This window comes from Dreissena polymorpha, chromosome 3 (assembly GCF_020536995.1).
Source record: "Dreissena polymorpha isolate Duluth1 chromosome 3, UMN_Dpol_1.0, whole genome shotgun sequence".
Classification (NCBI taxonomy): Eukaryota; Metazoa; Mollusca; class Bivalvia; order Myida; family Dreissenidae; genus Dreissena; species Dreissena polymorpha.
Window position 1 is genome coordinate 57,281,447 of NC_068357.1, and position 15,955 is coordinate 57,297,401.

At 32.3% G+C, this 15,955-nt stretch overlaps 1 protein-coding gene and 1 long non-coding RNA gene across 4 annotated transcripts in view; both read right to left on the bottom strand.

Annotated features, from left to right (window-relative positions):
- The window catches only part of LOC127874270 (solute carrier family 2, facilitated glucose transporter member 1-like), a 104,738-nt gene that overhangs the window by 41,214 nt on the left and 47,569 nt on the right, over positions 1 to 15,955 (bottom strand). The window lies entirely within an intron of this gene.
- On the bottom strand, positions 85 to 3,656 carry LOC127874290 (uncharacterized). 2 transcript variants are annotated; one of them, XR_008046785.1, is made up of 4 exons: positions 3,615 to 3,656; positions 2,295 to 2,374; positions 1,653 to 1,874; positions 85 to 1,142 (listed from the first exon to the last, which is right to left on the bottom strand). It is a non-coding gene; the product is annotated as an uncharacterized LOC127874290 (long non-coding RNA). The 2 variants fall into 2 exon arrangements; XR_008046784.1 differs by lacking the exon at positions 3,615 to 3,656 and having other exon boundaries at positions 2,295 to 2,971.

Below are 15,955 nucleotides of genomic sequence, written 5' to 3' on the forward strand. Positions count from 1 at the left end.
CTAGTTTGTTCAATTTTTATTTATTATTACATGTATATTACACAGCAAAACATTACTGCAAGAATGTTAAGTGAACATCTTATTATAATACATGTTCAACACTGAACAAAAGAATATGCATCAATTAAAAACGACTCATAATACATTATTATATGAAACTGCATCATGATTCAAAAGTTAAAGAGCATATAGACAGCTAAAATCTAAATAGGTGAGCCTTGCCCTGGGAAAATGGGGCTTAATGCATGTGCGTAAATTGTCGTACGAGATTAACATGTGCTGATCATACCAATCAGGCAGACAATTGCTGCTTATTGTATTTTTTGTTGAAAGGGAGAGAGAAAATCCAGATAAGGCGGAAAGTGTTGCCCCTGATTAGCCTGTGCAGTCTGCACAGCCTAATCTTGGACAACCTTAAGTACATGCATTAAACCCCCTTTTCCAAGAGCGAGGCTCAAATATTTATTAAATGATTGATTAAGTCTTCCACATAACATCTTTTAAGAAACTTTCAGTAAAACATGTTTATTTGATGACAGGCACGGCAAAATCAGTAGTAAATTCATAGTATTAATTTGTGTTACATTATAATACTTACATATTGTTTCTGGTTTTAAATGTGGAAAAAGTTTGAATATGCATTGCTAAAAAACATGTTAATTTTCTAAGAACTGTCCCTTTTATTTAAGGAATACTGTATGTATGCCCCTGTAATATTTCTGACAAAAGAACAAGATAAATAAATAATGATTAATAGAACAGTAAACTTGGTTTTCATTTTGTATACAAAGGATAATTATGTTCTTATTATTTACACTATATTGAAAGAAATAAGATTACATCATTTAATAAAGAATGCATTACTGAAGCTTCAAATTTAAAACAACCGTTTATCCACTTAAATGTTGCAAGCATTCTTAAACAACAAGACTAAAAAAGCTGTTAACAATAATTTTATTAACTACTTCCTTTAAAAAAAAAGCCGGGAACAGTTTTGTTGTCGTCCCGTTGAAGGTGTTCATGTATCCAAAGGATGTACTGTGATCAATCTGTGTCCTCCACATCTTCAGTGCCAACACGTTGTACCGAAACGTTTCCTGGATAAGGAGGGTGAGAGGATCAGTCACCATTTAACCCTTTTTCTGAAAAATATCAACACATAAAAAACTCAAAACCCCTTGCTAAATCTATATATATATATATATATATATATATATATATATATATATATATATATATATATATATATATATATATATATATATATATATATATATATATATATATATTAGCTGTTATTGTCCAACTTTTAAAATGCAGGAACATAATGGCCACTGTTTCGACAGTAAATGAGTTAAATTTTCTACACTTTTAATTTTAAGCTGAGACAATTACATGAGTAGTTTTACGTGTTCTATATTCATATTACAAGCAACAATATTTGATAAAGATAAAATGCATTACTAATTCGGTTAAACAGGCCCACAGACAAATAAAATATTTGATATAGATAAAATGCATTAATAATTCCGTTAAACAGTCCACAGAAAAATAACATTTGAAATAGATAAAGTGCATTATTAATTCTGTTAAACAGGCCCACAGAAAAATAAACATGAAAAATGGGTCATATTCAACAACAGTAAACATACTGGTCTCTGGCTTGTACAGTATTGTCAGGCCATGCCACAACAAAGCTCGTCTTCATCATGTTCTACCAAATGGACAATTCTTGCAAACACATCATCATGGTTAGCTTGAGGATGGTCCCAGCTGGGCCAGGACAGGCTGACAGTTATAACTGTTGACTGTCTGGCAGCAATTTCCTTCAAAAGCTCCTATGCTTCCGTATAAGTAAGGTGGTCTATGATATCCTTGAAAAGACATTTCTGCATTTAACAATAAATGTTTTGAACATAAAGCTAAGAATTTTGACACAAGATGTAGCTACATGTACATATATAATTTTTTATTTTTCGTGACACCATTTTTTAACATTCCTGTCAGATTTTTTTGTAAAATTTCAATATTAACCTAGTGTAGTGTAGTATCATTTTTTAAATTCTTTGCTCATGTAGCAACACAGTTTTACATACAAAGACTTTGTTTTATATATCAACAATTAGTGCGTTGAACTGTGTTTTTTTCTGTTTCCATTCAAGAATATTGTGAAATGACATAAAAAATTTTTAATGAAATCTCAACTTGCCTGAATATCTGAAAACATTATCTACAAATTATTTCAATATTCTCAAATGAAATCAACAGAAAAAAAAGCAGCTAAATAAGTATACCTTTTCTGTTTCTTGTACCAAAGTGACAAAATCCAGTGATCCCTTCTTCATAAACTTCTTGGTTTAATTATGGTTGTATCCTATTGAAAAAGTAAATACACAATTTAAACCACTTTTTAAAACTATTTATGGTCTCTATTAAAAAAGTGAGTTGTAAATATGTGGTATTATTATCTAATAAGTTTTCTTTAACATTCAGGAAATCAAATCTTGAGGATATTCAAAACAATTGAAAAAAGAGGAATATCCAGAATATTCTTGGCTTTTACAAATATAATGATACATGCATTTCAGATGACCTGTATTTGATTTATTCAAAATACAATGTACTGTTGAAATACACATTTATCAAAATATATACGTGCTTTGCTAAATTAACAAAGAATATAAAGATAAAATACTTTAAATAAAGAAACAATAAGATGCACGAAAATAAATTGGGGCGAGTTGTCTCTTGGTTGAAGCGTGTGACCATATCTTTGATGCGAGTTTGTTTTGGGGCAAGTTGGTATTGGGGCGAGTTGTCTGGCGCCAGATACATGCATTTGATGCCATGAATTACTAAACTGTGTTACTATTTTCAAAAATATTTTGGTTATTCAGTTTATTTATAAAATAGCTGTGCAGAAGAAACTGATATAAATACATTAACCCTTTGCATGCTGGGAAATTTGTCATCTGCTAAATGTCATCCGCTGAATTTCTAAACTTAGCCATTTCTTCGATTTTTTTCAAAGAATACTATCAGAATAGCAAACAGTTTGGATCCTGATGAGACGCCACGTTCTGTGGCGTCTCATCTGGAACCAAACTGTTTGCAAAGGCCTTCAAAATTTGGTTCCAGAGCTTAAAGGGTTAACTATGAGTTTTGGGTTTAAATTAATAAACTACCAGTACCATTCAAATGCATTTTAGTTAATAATAAATGTCATTGTCATATAACACACAATAATGAATATGTCAATAAATGCACAGCATCTTGAATTGCCTGCCAACAAATAATGTTGTCACTGTCAGTTATGAGGAAAGAAAAAGATACTGTACTGTTTAAATGATCTCAGTACTCCAAGGCTAATGATAAATTTAATTTATTTGCGCGAATACTAAAGTTAATTCTGTATTCAACTTGGCTTTTAATTTTAGTCTCTGTCTGTAACTCAAGTGTAAACGAGAGAATCAGTATTTACGCGTTCTGTGATGTATATGCATATACTTATGTAACGAAAACGAATCATTTGATCAGTTATACTATTTTAATCTACTTTTATAAAAAGAAAATCATGCGCACTATTGAGTTTTACAATAAAAAACTTATTTTACCTTCTTCTTCCCTGTTTGACCATACAGATTCCGCCATATTTGTTGTTGTTGTTGTTGTCACAATGCGTGTTTATATTTAAATTTACATTTAAAATCTATATTTAGTCGGGGAAAAAAACGATCCAAGGGTCAGTGGTTCGAGCCTTGGTGCGGCTTACTTTTTTCTTTCTTATTTTAACTTTATTTTTGTTTTATACTGGAGCACGTTATTTGCGATGTTTAAATTTATGAATTTAAAGCATTAAATGAAAAACTTCAAAAAATTCAATTTGAGTGTGAACAAGCCCCTTTAAGGGCATTTTAAATAGTCTTTTTGTGTTTTTCACACAAACTTAACTTTAAAATGCTAATTAAATGGCGGTTCTTTTAATTTGTTGGTGTGAACATTTAGCACGGAAAGTTTGCAATGGTTTCAAATAAACAAGAAACAATCTGTGATCAATCAATTAATTCCACGCTTTTATTAATTACTTCAATGGTGATAACTTAATTGAGTAATACGTGCAACTGCGGAGTTGGGTGCTGGTAGTTTCGTCTAATCCCCGTTTCGCCTAACTAATCGGTAATTACAGACGTGAAGTCGTTCGTCAAACCGATGTGGTCAGTTCGTCTAAGTGTGAATTTGTATTGTTATCTGGTTTACACTATATGGTCTTCGTTTGCAATTACTAATAAGATTAGTTATTAAATGTTTCTGGACCCCGGAAATTTCGGACCCCACACGATGATTAATGCTAATGTACATATAACCACGATGAATATTGCTGATGTTCATATAACAACGAGTTGTTTAATTATGTTTATTTGGCAATTTACTTAATTTGCTGTAAGCTAATTTGCCATTATTGTTTTGTATATGTATTTTGAAGAAATAAACGATTTGTTCTCTTCTGTTGTTTACTTGAATAGTTATTAAATTTGCTGTTTGATATTATGCAGTTATTGCATGGTATATGTATTTTTATGAAATGAACGATGTGTTCTTTTCTGCTCTTCACTTTAATGGTATTGTACTGTTCAGTAACTATGCGTTATATTTACAATAAATAATTCGTGACACAAAAATACAAATGCAAATAGAAGATGACTCGTTATGGGGCGAGTCGTTACCGATTCATTGTGCCATTGTCGAATTTTTCAAAATGGCGCGGCAGACGAATGGGAAATTTTTGTGCGAAATAACTCGCATAGTGTTGATCATACGTGCATTTTACGGTTGATAAATGGAAGGATACATCATAAGAATGGTAAGTCATGAGTTTATGGCAGTTGCTACTTCCTTGATTTATATTTTAATTTGGTAGAAATTTCAGCATGATAAATAACCCAGAAGTGAAATTCTCGCATTTCAGGTCAACTTTCTTTGTTTACAAATCCATAGCAACATCGATGTAAATCACTAAATGGTGGCGAAATTCAAAATGTAAAAATGTCACAACAAAGTCAGTGCTCCACAATTCCGTATGAATTAAGTCAAGACAGTTCTTTTTATGGATGAATACACTCAATCAAAACAATTAGCTAAACATTGGAAAGAAATCCCCCAAAATCAATTTGAATACATATCTCTTCAAGATAAATGGGAAATCTATTATAAATAAGTATACAAAGGTGAAACTTCAGCTGCCCCAGCAGTAGTCCAAATAATTAGACGTAATCTACCGATTACGTCTAAACGTTTAACGTCCTTTTCCTATAGCAAATTGATTTCAACTTATACTTCAGTTTTTCTTGTTAAAGCTTTGCTTATGCATACAATTATCCTTAATTAGACATAAATATGATCGATTACCTCTTAAATGTTTAAAAATCGTGCTTTAAAACCACTTCTGTATACTTTGAAAATAAACATAAACAACTCACGTAGTGTATTTGTTTTTTTATAGAATTACCTTGAAATATCTTGAACAAAATTATTTTTTGGCATAGGTTACACATAACCAATTGTTGTGGCAAACAAACCACATCACTTTTAGCTGTCTGTACTCTTTAAATAAATGAAACCTTGTGTATGTTAAAACTAGCAGTTGTATACATCATAAATTATTTGCTAAACGATATAAAATTTATCCTTTAATAAAAATCTGTTGATAGCAAACAAGGAATAATACTTAATATCACATTTTTAAAGAATATATGGTAGGTGTTTATTTCGATATAATACGCCATATGAACCCATGAGAACAACATATTTTCACAAGAAATAACCAAAACAAAAAAATACACACACGCACTCCTACGCTCACACACTCACAAGTAAACAAAAGATGAATAAACATACATGAACAAAATTTAAATCATGTAATCGAAACATAATACTGATAATCAAATAGTTCCTTAAAAGCGACAAAAGTCTCAGACACTGTATTAGTTGACCTACACTGTATTTAAATCCTTTAGATAATTTCCCCTTTCTCGTTTAGATGTTCTATCAACCATTCAACCATTCAAACTCTTGTTTATACTCCATACTTTCCCTTTTCCTACACTAAATGCAAAAACTATCTTGGTTTTGGGATTTCAATCTTTTGTCTGTGATCATGGAGTCTAATTGCAAGACTTCAAAAATTGCGGCTGTTAAAGCAAAAACGGGGCTTCCCAGCTGGCACAGTTGCTGATATTCGGATCTGAATACTTCACCTTATTCAGAAATACAATGTGCCTCGTCAATAACGCTCAATTGGTCATTGTCGGCTCGAGTACTACTTAAATGTACCCCGGGTACTCTTAAGCATACTTAAATATATCCCGGGTACGGAAAATATACTAAAACGTACCCGGGAATTCAAGCGCTAAATTTGTCGTTGTCGGCTTTTTTTTCCAAATTAATTTTGTTCGTATTTGTGTCTATATTCTGTAAAATGGCCTCTATAATTATTATCGAAACTCCTGCTCAAAAAGGCATTTTGAGAAAAAAATCGAAGAGAATTTTGTTTCGTATTCCGTAGCGCGTTTTACGACATCGGATTTTAGACGGGAATACAAAGTGGGTACAGTCTAAATTGGCCGGTAACGTGTTAGTTTATTTGCCTTACCCGGGGTTCATTTAAGTATACTTAAGAGTACCCGGGCTACATGTAAGTAGTACCCGAGCCGACAATGACCAATCGAGCGTCAATAACTATGAGTGATATGTGAGTCTAACAGGAACATATCCCTACATTTTGGTTTTAAAACCGACTCTGGCAAGGCGATCACGAGTGTGTAACGACATTCAGCTATACCTAGAAGAAACGTTATATCCATTTATTATTCTTAATTCTCTGTTTTAATCAATATATACAGTTATAGTTTTTTTAAGCCAAAAAAATCATGCGAAAGTGTTCACATTTTCTTGATGTAGCCATATGAGCGCATATATACACGAAAAAGACTTTGTGCTGATTACAACGAGTGCCGGTCGATCTTAAAGTTCTTGTATTGTCACCTTTTAATAGAAGTTATTCGGAGTTCAATAACAACTGATTTTTTATACGATATCGATGTTTGTACCTTAGCATTAGCGAAGTTCTGAATACGGTCAATTATACAGGGACAAATAAATACATGAATATAGATTCCATATACGGGTTTAAAAGTGATCGCCGATTGTTGCTGCTTAAAAGCATGTGACAAAAGCAGCCGGAGTACCAGACAGCGCCCTTGAAAAAAAAACTTTGCGATCGCCGTGCAGAATATGAGGCGAAAATAAACTTAATTGCATAAAAAAAAGCAACAACGTAATGTAAATCTACCGCGCCGCGCATATCAAAACAAAGAGACCCGTTGCCTGAATAACCGTCCATCAATTCCACGACGAAGAGTTCACATCGGTCCGCATTTTTCCGATTTACTTTCGGCATTGAACCAATATTGTTCTCTAAAACAGAAACCAGTACACCAGCGTTATCGTGCCAACAGTCTTAAAGTACAATTCCAACGCCCGATCGCCACTGCCGCCTGTCAATATGTCCCGGGCTCAAAAAAGACATGCGTCAAGTGGCAACAACTCGTTATTTCTGACGGGGTTGGAATCCAGTGACGGTTGCGTATTTAACCAATTTATTAGTTTGACTTACACAAATACTGAAACTGAAATATTCATATGAAAAGTTAAATAACATTTTTATAACAAATGTTTTAATTAGTATCGCTAATTATCAACAAGTTATGACTTTTTTTAAATACATGCAATCTCGATTTCTCTATATGCTTCAAATTCATACCATTCAGCATATCTTCGCTTGTATCCGCGCCAAGATTAGCACGTGAAAAGTACCAATCTCTTAATGCTCCCATTTGATTTTCCACCAGAAATAAAAGAGGCGAAATATTAATGTAATCATAAATTTTCGCTAACCATTGCATTTAACACAAAATGTGCATGTGTGCGACTGTCCATGTGTGCTTAAGTGCGTGTGTGTATCAGAGCATTTGTGGCTGTGTGCCTACGAGTGTTTCGTTTTTTTGGTCGTTGATCTCGTGCTTTATCAGTTCAATCAATATTAAACTTCGACCTTTCGATTTTGTGTACGATTTATTGCTGGTTAAAATGACAGCATGATCTAAAACTTCAATGTTTAATATGTATTTACTGATTTGAATGCACGGACAAAAATATATAAGCTGTATAAAGTGTATATGTTTATAAAGAAAGTAAGAACACATCAACTATGTAAAATAATTTAATAAGACAAAGTGATATTCATTAACTATTCAATTTCTTATACAATATTGAGAATATTAACAGTTATTGAAATTGACAATATCAGCGACATCTTGGACAAGACTTAACACCTTTACAAGTATTTAAACATGTCAATAACATTTATTAATACCAAAAATAAAGGTTTTATTACATATTGTTTGCATAAAACCTTTAAATGAAAGTGTCGCTTTAATTTTTCGTAATTTAAGGCGCGAATCTTTTGCTAAAACAGTTAACAAAAAGGGCTACATGTTATAATTCATACACAAAATCGAAAGGTCGAAGTTTAATATTGATTGAACTGATAAAGCACGAGTTCAACGACCAAAAAAACGAAACACTCGTAGGCACACAGCCACATATACACACGCACTTAAGCACACATGGACAGACGCACACATGCACATTTTGTGTTAAATGCAATCAAATGCAGCTGGGCTAAAAGATACCTAGATAAAACCAATACGAGTAAATGGAAATTATTCTACCAGAAAATCCTAAAAAAATATGGTGACTCCTTACTCTTTGAATGTAACATCAGCAATACTATCTTACATGAAATTGCAAAGGAAAACATATTTCTATCTGATGTTCTATCAGCATGGAGTGATATCACTCATAACCTAGAAACCAAAACTAACAGTAAAACAATTTCATGGAATAATAAAGACATAACTTCAAACAATAAGACGTTTTTCTATAAAGATTGGTTTGAACGAAGCATTAAATATGTCGACCAATTATATGACTACAGAATTAAGGATTTCTACTCTTTTGATGATATATGCTACATATACGGAATACCTTCAAATAATTTTCTGAAGTACTACACACTAATTCAAAGCATACCCATACATATTAAATCTGAAATAAATACAAATAATACACCATGTACTCAAACAACATTTGTAGAAAACATACTTGGAAGAAAAAACAAAACGAATAAAATATTTTACACATTACAAATTAAAAACCCTACAGAAAACTCCAAAATCCAAAATAAATGGCAAATCCTTTTTGGAGAACATGAACTTAATTGGAAACACATATTTACCATGCCATATAAAGCAACTATTGAAAGCACACTGAGAAATTTTCAATATTAATACATCCATAGAATTATAGCTACAAATAAATATCTCTTTAAATGTAAATTATCTAACTCAAATCTGTGTGACTTCTGCAGTGAAAACATTGAAACTATAGAACATCTTTTTTGGGAGTGCAAACACATCCAGCCTATTTGGAATCAATTAATATCTTTTCTTGAACAACAGCATCTAAACGTTAAACTATCTTTCTTAAATGTAAGTTTCGGAATTAACTCATTGAAATCAATAGACTGTAATAATATTGTGAATTTTATTGTTATATTGATGAAATATTTTATCTTTAACATGAAGTACAAAAAACAAGTACCAAATTTTAATTGTTTTGTCCATAGTCTTAAACTAAAAATCCAGATTGAGAAAGAAATAGCCCTCAGTAATGACACATTACAAATCTTTGAATAAAAATGGAATCGGATTAAATTCTCATAATGTTTTGTCCACTTATATACATTTCACTCTAATGTCAGTTTATCTTTCTAAAATAGTTTTTTTTTTTTTTTTTTTTTTTTCAATCTGACAAGATCATTGTGAATATACAATAAAACACACAAGTCCAGTATGCTTTCTTTCGACTTTATACAACTCATCTTCATAACTTTATTTTTTCATAACTATCCCTCTGTTGTTCTTTTCTTTTCTCTCTAAAAAAATATATATTAGCATATCTTGTATAACATGTCTGAACTTTATTGCTTTGTACAATCACTATGTTGTATGAGCATATACATGTTTACATTGTATGTATGATATTGAATAAAAAAAATATAAAAAAATACAAAAATAAGTATAACATAATTAATAACGTCAATAAACAGACACGGAAAGATCACAGTTTTAATGGAAAACTTATATGACATTCCACGTAAATTATTAGTTTCGTTTAAAACGAAAACTATGTATAGAGAAACAAGACATTTATAACCGACCAATGAGTTAATATTATGCAACTTTCAATTTACACAGCGCTATATGGCAACAATATGGAATTTGAACAGTGGTAGTGTTTTCAGGCCTGGAATATCATGACTTGTTAGTTTTTATAAACATTCTTCTGATGCAATTAATAAAATAATGTTGATATTTTATGGTAAATAATTATTACACGATTATTCTGCGCTGTTATATGAATTTGCAGCCGTTAAACCTTCCGATATGATTTCATGTCGGAACGATGCTATTGCAAAATGAGGTTAAACGATATTAGGTCGATGTATATCAACCTCATGTTTATAGGAGTACCCCAGCAGCAGAGCATTCCAGTGTAGTTTGTACTTTAGCGGTCCGTAGAAGTAAATTGTATCATTGTTACACTGTACTGCCTAAACACAAGTGTTAAAAACCGGTAGAAAAATCTTATAAGATGTTATGGCAGTGTTTCAGATTGGCCCCAATTTCCTTAAGACAGGTGTCCTAAATGGTAATTTTTTTTCTGGACATTTGTCCTAAACCATGAACAAACTTCAGACAGTTTTTAGCTCTACTTTTCGAAGAAAAATGAGAGCTATTCTACTCGTCCCGGCATCGGCGTCGGTGTCGCCGTCGCCGTTGGTGAAAGATTGTTTATAAAGTCAAATTACTTTAACACTATCAATCAAACTTGGAATACTTCTTTATGGCAATAAGACCATTGTGTTTGCCAACTTGCATAACTTTGTCAGTATTATTTTTTAGAGTTATGCCCCTTTTTATACTTAGAAAATTGAAAATTTGGTTAAGTTTTGTGTTTAGGTCCACTTGATTCCTAAAGTATCAAAGCTATTGCTTTCATACTTGCAACACTTACTAACAATCATGAGGGGACTGTGTAGGAAAAGTTATGAAACTCTGACTGGCATTTTGACAAAATAATGGCCCCATTTTTACTTAGAAAATTGAAAATTTGGTTAAGTTTTGTGTTTTGGTCCATTTTATTCCTTAAGTATCATAGCTATATTTTTCAGACTTGGAACACTCGCTAACTATCATAAGGGGACTGTACAGGACAAGTTGCATAACTATGGTTGGCATTTTAACGGAATTATGGCCCTTTTTTGACTTAGTACATTTGAAAATTTGTGTCGTGCAGTCAAAATATCGGTGTTATAAGTCTTACCTTGGAAATTTATGTAATTAAATTTTTATATTTCGTCTTATGAATTTATATCGTTCTTAAATGTGAACTGTTGCGCATGTGCAAGCCAAAGTTTTTTCTACGAATTCTATCGGCACATAAACGAACTATTGGTAAATGGTTTGTTTTGTGTAGTGCATTAGTCAGAGTTAACTCAAGTTCTATATGTAAATGTAAAATATTAAAACGTCACTATATACTTAGTAATTTATTTCACAAAACGTTTCACCTTAGGGCACGCGTGTCATTGTATAGCATATAGTAAATTCGCACCAAAGTTTTCAAGTCCGAATTTCATTACTGAATAACCCTTTGTTTGCTTATTGACCCTTTTATCGTACAATATTGATGGAATTGAGATCTTATGTAAGAGCCATATGCAAACGTATGAATGTTTTATATGCTATTTTTTATAAAATGTCTAAACACTCTAATGTGTAGGTTGGCAGTCGCCGCGTGGTGATTGTTGCGGGAATAACCATGGTAGTGTTCGGCTGCTTCGGCAAGTTCTGCGCGCTCGTGGTCTCCATGCCGGACCCAATCATCGGGGTTTCCTTCCTCGTACTATTCGGTAAAACTATACAGAACGCTTATAGCTTTATGCTCGAGTATGTTTCGATTTACATTTGACCGGTGCAATTGTTGTGCATTACTAGACAAAAGACCGAACTCTCTATACCGAACCCAATCATCGGGGCCTCCTGCCTTGTGCTTTTTCGGTTAAACTATTAAGATTTAATTTAATATTTGATTCGAATCTTTTTCCTACCACAAGGTGATAAGCACATAAACATTGACCTCTCCAAGGCTTCAGGGCGGTGACCTGCGTCACAGTCGTTTTAGCCTGTTTGTTTGTATACACTGTCAATGTGTTGTTTGTATCAACTGTTCGGTAAATTTTTCGCCTGCCATAAATAATGATCCTCCTGCTACAATACGGTGCATCTCGTCCTGGTTCAGCTTATGTTGCATTTTGTGATTATATCTTTCCATGCGTCCTGACGGCTGTGGACGCGTTTAATCTCCAGTACGTGGACCTCAACTCCTCCAGGAACCTCGTCGTGTTCGGCATTTCCCTCTTCCTGGGCCTTAGTTTTCCTAACTGGGTCATGCAAAATGAGGCCTTCATTAGAACCGGTTGGTAACACGTTTTACTAATTTGGCTCTGTCATGGGACTCGACTTTTCTCTTACTTTCCCATGTTTGGTCCAGCAAAACGAAGACCTCTTAAAAACCTTAATATAACTACACATATGTTGTAATGGCTGCTGCATCATGCAAATAATAATGACTGGTTTGTATCAAGTGTATCCATAAAAAATTGTAATGTTCTGCAGTTTCCCTTATCTAATTAGGTTGATTACCTGAAATACAGATTTTATCTTACGGACTCATTTTCCATAATTTAATTATGCTCACTCTAGCCACTCATGATAGAATAGAACCGGCTTGTATAAAGTGTAACTACACATGTTTTGTCTTGGCTCTCAGCTTCAATAAAATTGGTCTTGCTAAAACCAAACCGCATCAGAAAAATGTAAAAAAAAAACATTGAACCGGTACTGTACTGATTAAAATACATACATACATATCACACGAGAGGTGGAGGCGAAATAGCACAAGCCACGAGAGTTATACAAACTCTTGGAACAATTTACTAGCGTGATATTCCTTTTATTATATACAACAACTAACGAAAACAGTTAACAAATGTATTTTTTACTTTAACAAAACTGACAAAACAATGACTAAAACGGTACGCCATAGTTTATTTAAGACGCGTTTGAATACAGTTTATGTAAATTAACGTGTAAACATTCGAACCGGGAAAACACAGGTTTCCGACACGCTTACCTTAATGCCATCGTTAATCCAATTTTTATATCAATTAAGTTGACAACTTTAATCCGATGTTTATAACAAAAATGTTTAAACGATATGCACTTACACTACTATCATCCGTTTCTTTATCGAAACTTTGTTTAAACCACACTATTTTATTGTATTCCTATCGAAATATACATTTATGCATGATAAACACACACTCCAAAATACGTTTTTAACACATAGTTAACTGTTAAAAAAACACCACGTCCGACATCTCCTTACAGAGTTTAGATAAAACTCATTCTATACATAGATGGTGACGTCACTACGTTATTGTCACCTCTATACTTAGACGCATCACGCACCTCCATTTGAAGGCATTTATGACTACGACACAAAGAAGTCCGCGGATGAATGAAGAATTTGCTTTATAAGTAAACATTCATGTTATGATTTAAAAGTTAAGTATAATTTTGTTCAGTCTTACGGTCTTATGTTAGTATCAATTATAATTTTCGTTAGTTTTCAACAATTTCGCTCTTTATTCATTTTTTTTTAAACAGAACTTTCACTTTCGGTTGTATAACAACATGTATCCTTTATTGACGAAAGTTTGCAATGAAATAGCGTTTTCAAAACCGCTTAAAAAGTTTCAGAAGGTGTGTCTGATGCATGTTTTGAAAAGACACAATGTCATAGCTATATTGCCGACTAGTATGGGAACAATTTGATATTTCAAGTGGCTCCATTTGCATTGCAAGAGAAGTTCAATTTGACTTGTTAAATTTTGACACCCTTATTATATATTTTTTTATAAGTGCCTGATATATTTATTTCTTTAAATAATTGAAATCATTGAAAATTTAGTAAAAAGCACAGCATTGATGTTCTATGATGGTCATTTTTAGTGGAATAGTATGTTACAAAGTACAATAAAACAATTATAACTATTGTATTAATGAATTTAGATTAGGTGTCATTTTTAAATAGGGTAGTAATTCATTATATGAGATTAGCACATTATATAGTTGAAAAATAAATAACACTTTAATGACTTACCATAGTGAAATAAAGTAGCATAGAATATGTTGCAGGTCTCAAAATGTAAAACTGAAGTTCAAACTCAGAAAAAGCTTTGCAAATATTTTACACTGACAACACTGTTGATTTTCAAAAAAAAATCCTTCCTATCTTCCTGCCCTAGTTTTTTGGGGAAAATTTTAATATTATTAATATCATTGAGTTAAATTATTAAAATATCAATATGTTTTGATTACATTAGCTAATTATAGTATTATACTATTAATAATGAAATACTTTGCGAGGAAAGTCCAATTCTGTTTTAATTAGTCTTAATTAGCTACTAGTAAAATTGAAAATATCAGTGACATCCAATAATATGATTATATGCGTGTGAATGCATATGTTTTTTTGACAGTTACATAGTACCCTATTTAATTGTATAACAACAAATAACTATAGTTCCACAACCCAGCCCAAGTTTACACAAACTGAATTAATTCATCAATTGATCCTATTTAATTATATTAAAAACAACATGTGTAAGATTTTGAGAATATCCCATGTATTCCTCTAGTATTCCTTTAGTACACCCAGGGTTGGCACCAATCGACCGCCCCCGGTTTTGACCGGCGGTTTTTACTGGTTAAAACCGCCCCGGTCAATACTCCCAAATTTGTCATTACTGGTCAATACTGGGCGATTGAACTTTACCCCCAATTTTGATTAATATTCCATGCTTAATTAACAATATTGATAATATAAATTAAACAGACATGTTGCCAATAATGTCTTAAGCTATTAATACCCACTATTTTATACCTGTTCATGCAAATAAGTCAAAGTTGGTCAACTGGATTTTTCTGGTTGATTGATTTTTTTTTTCAATTCTAAGAATCATGAATGCTCAGAAAATTCTGTGCTTGATTCAACACGAACCTGTCAATTACTGTGTATTAGTTGTTCCTCATGCCCCACGTACCCCGTCTTCTCACAGTCTTCTCACCTATACAGGTTAGGGCATCCAAAACTGATAATAGGGCCTTAAATGGCACCTTCTTGACACAACCCTTACTTGTCATGTATTCTTGCCTGGATTTCTTTAAGTACTTTTTAAACAAAATAGTGAAAAAATATTTCATTTTCCATTGATATAAAAATTAAAAAAAAAACATAATTAGAAATAATTATTAAAAGAAAGTAGAGTAGACCCACAATTGGTAAACATTATTTGTTGGCAAAATCAAGAACTTTGATTGCTTATTCATTTGAAGACCAATTGAACTTTAAAATATGAAAACCCTCTTAATACAGAAAGGAGACAAGTTAGAAGTAACTATTAAATTAATAGCAAGTTATCTCCTTTTGTGTGAGTGAAATGAAATAGCCTAAGGGCAGATTTGCTTCATTGTCACTTTCAGAGACATAACACTGCATGCATATTATTACCAATTAAGGCTTAGGGACCAGATTTATGACCCTAGAAACCACACTAGTTCTGTTTGTCATTCTGCCTATCAAATAGATATATCAATAGATCAGTGAAATGATTTATTATGGTTGTTTTTAGGGAAGCCTCAAACAA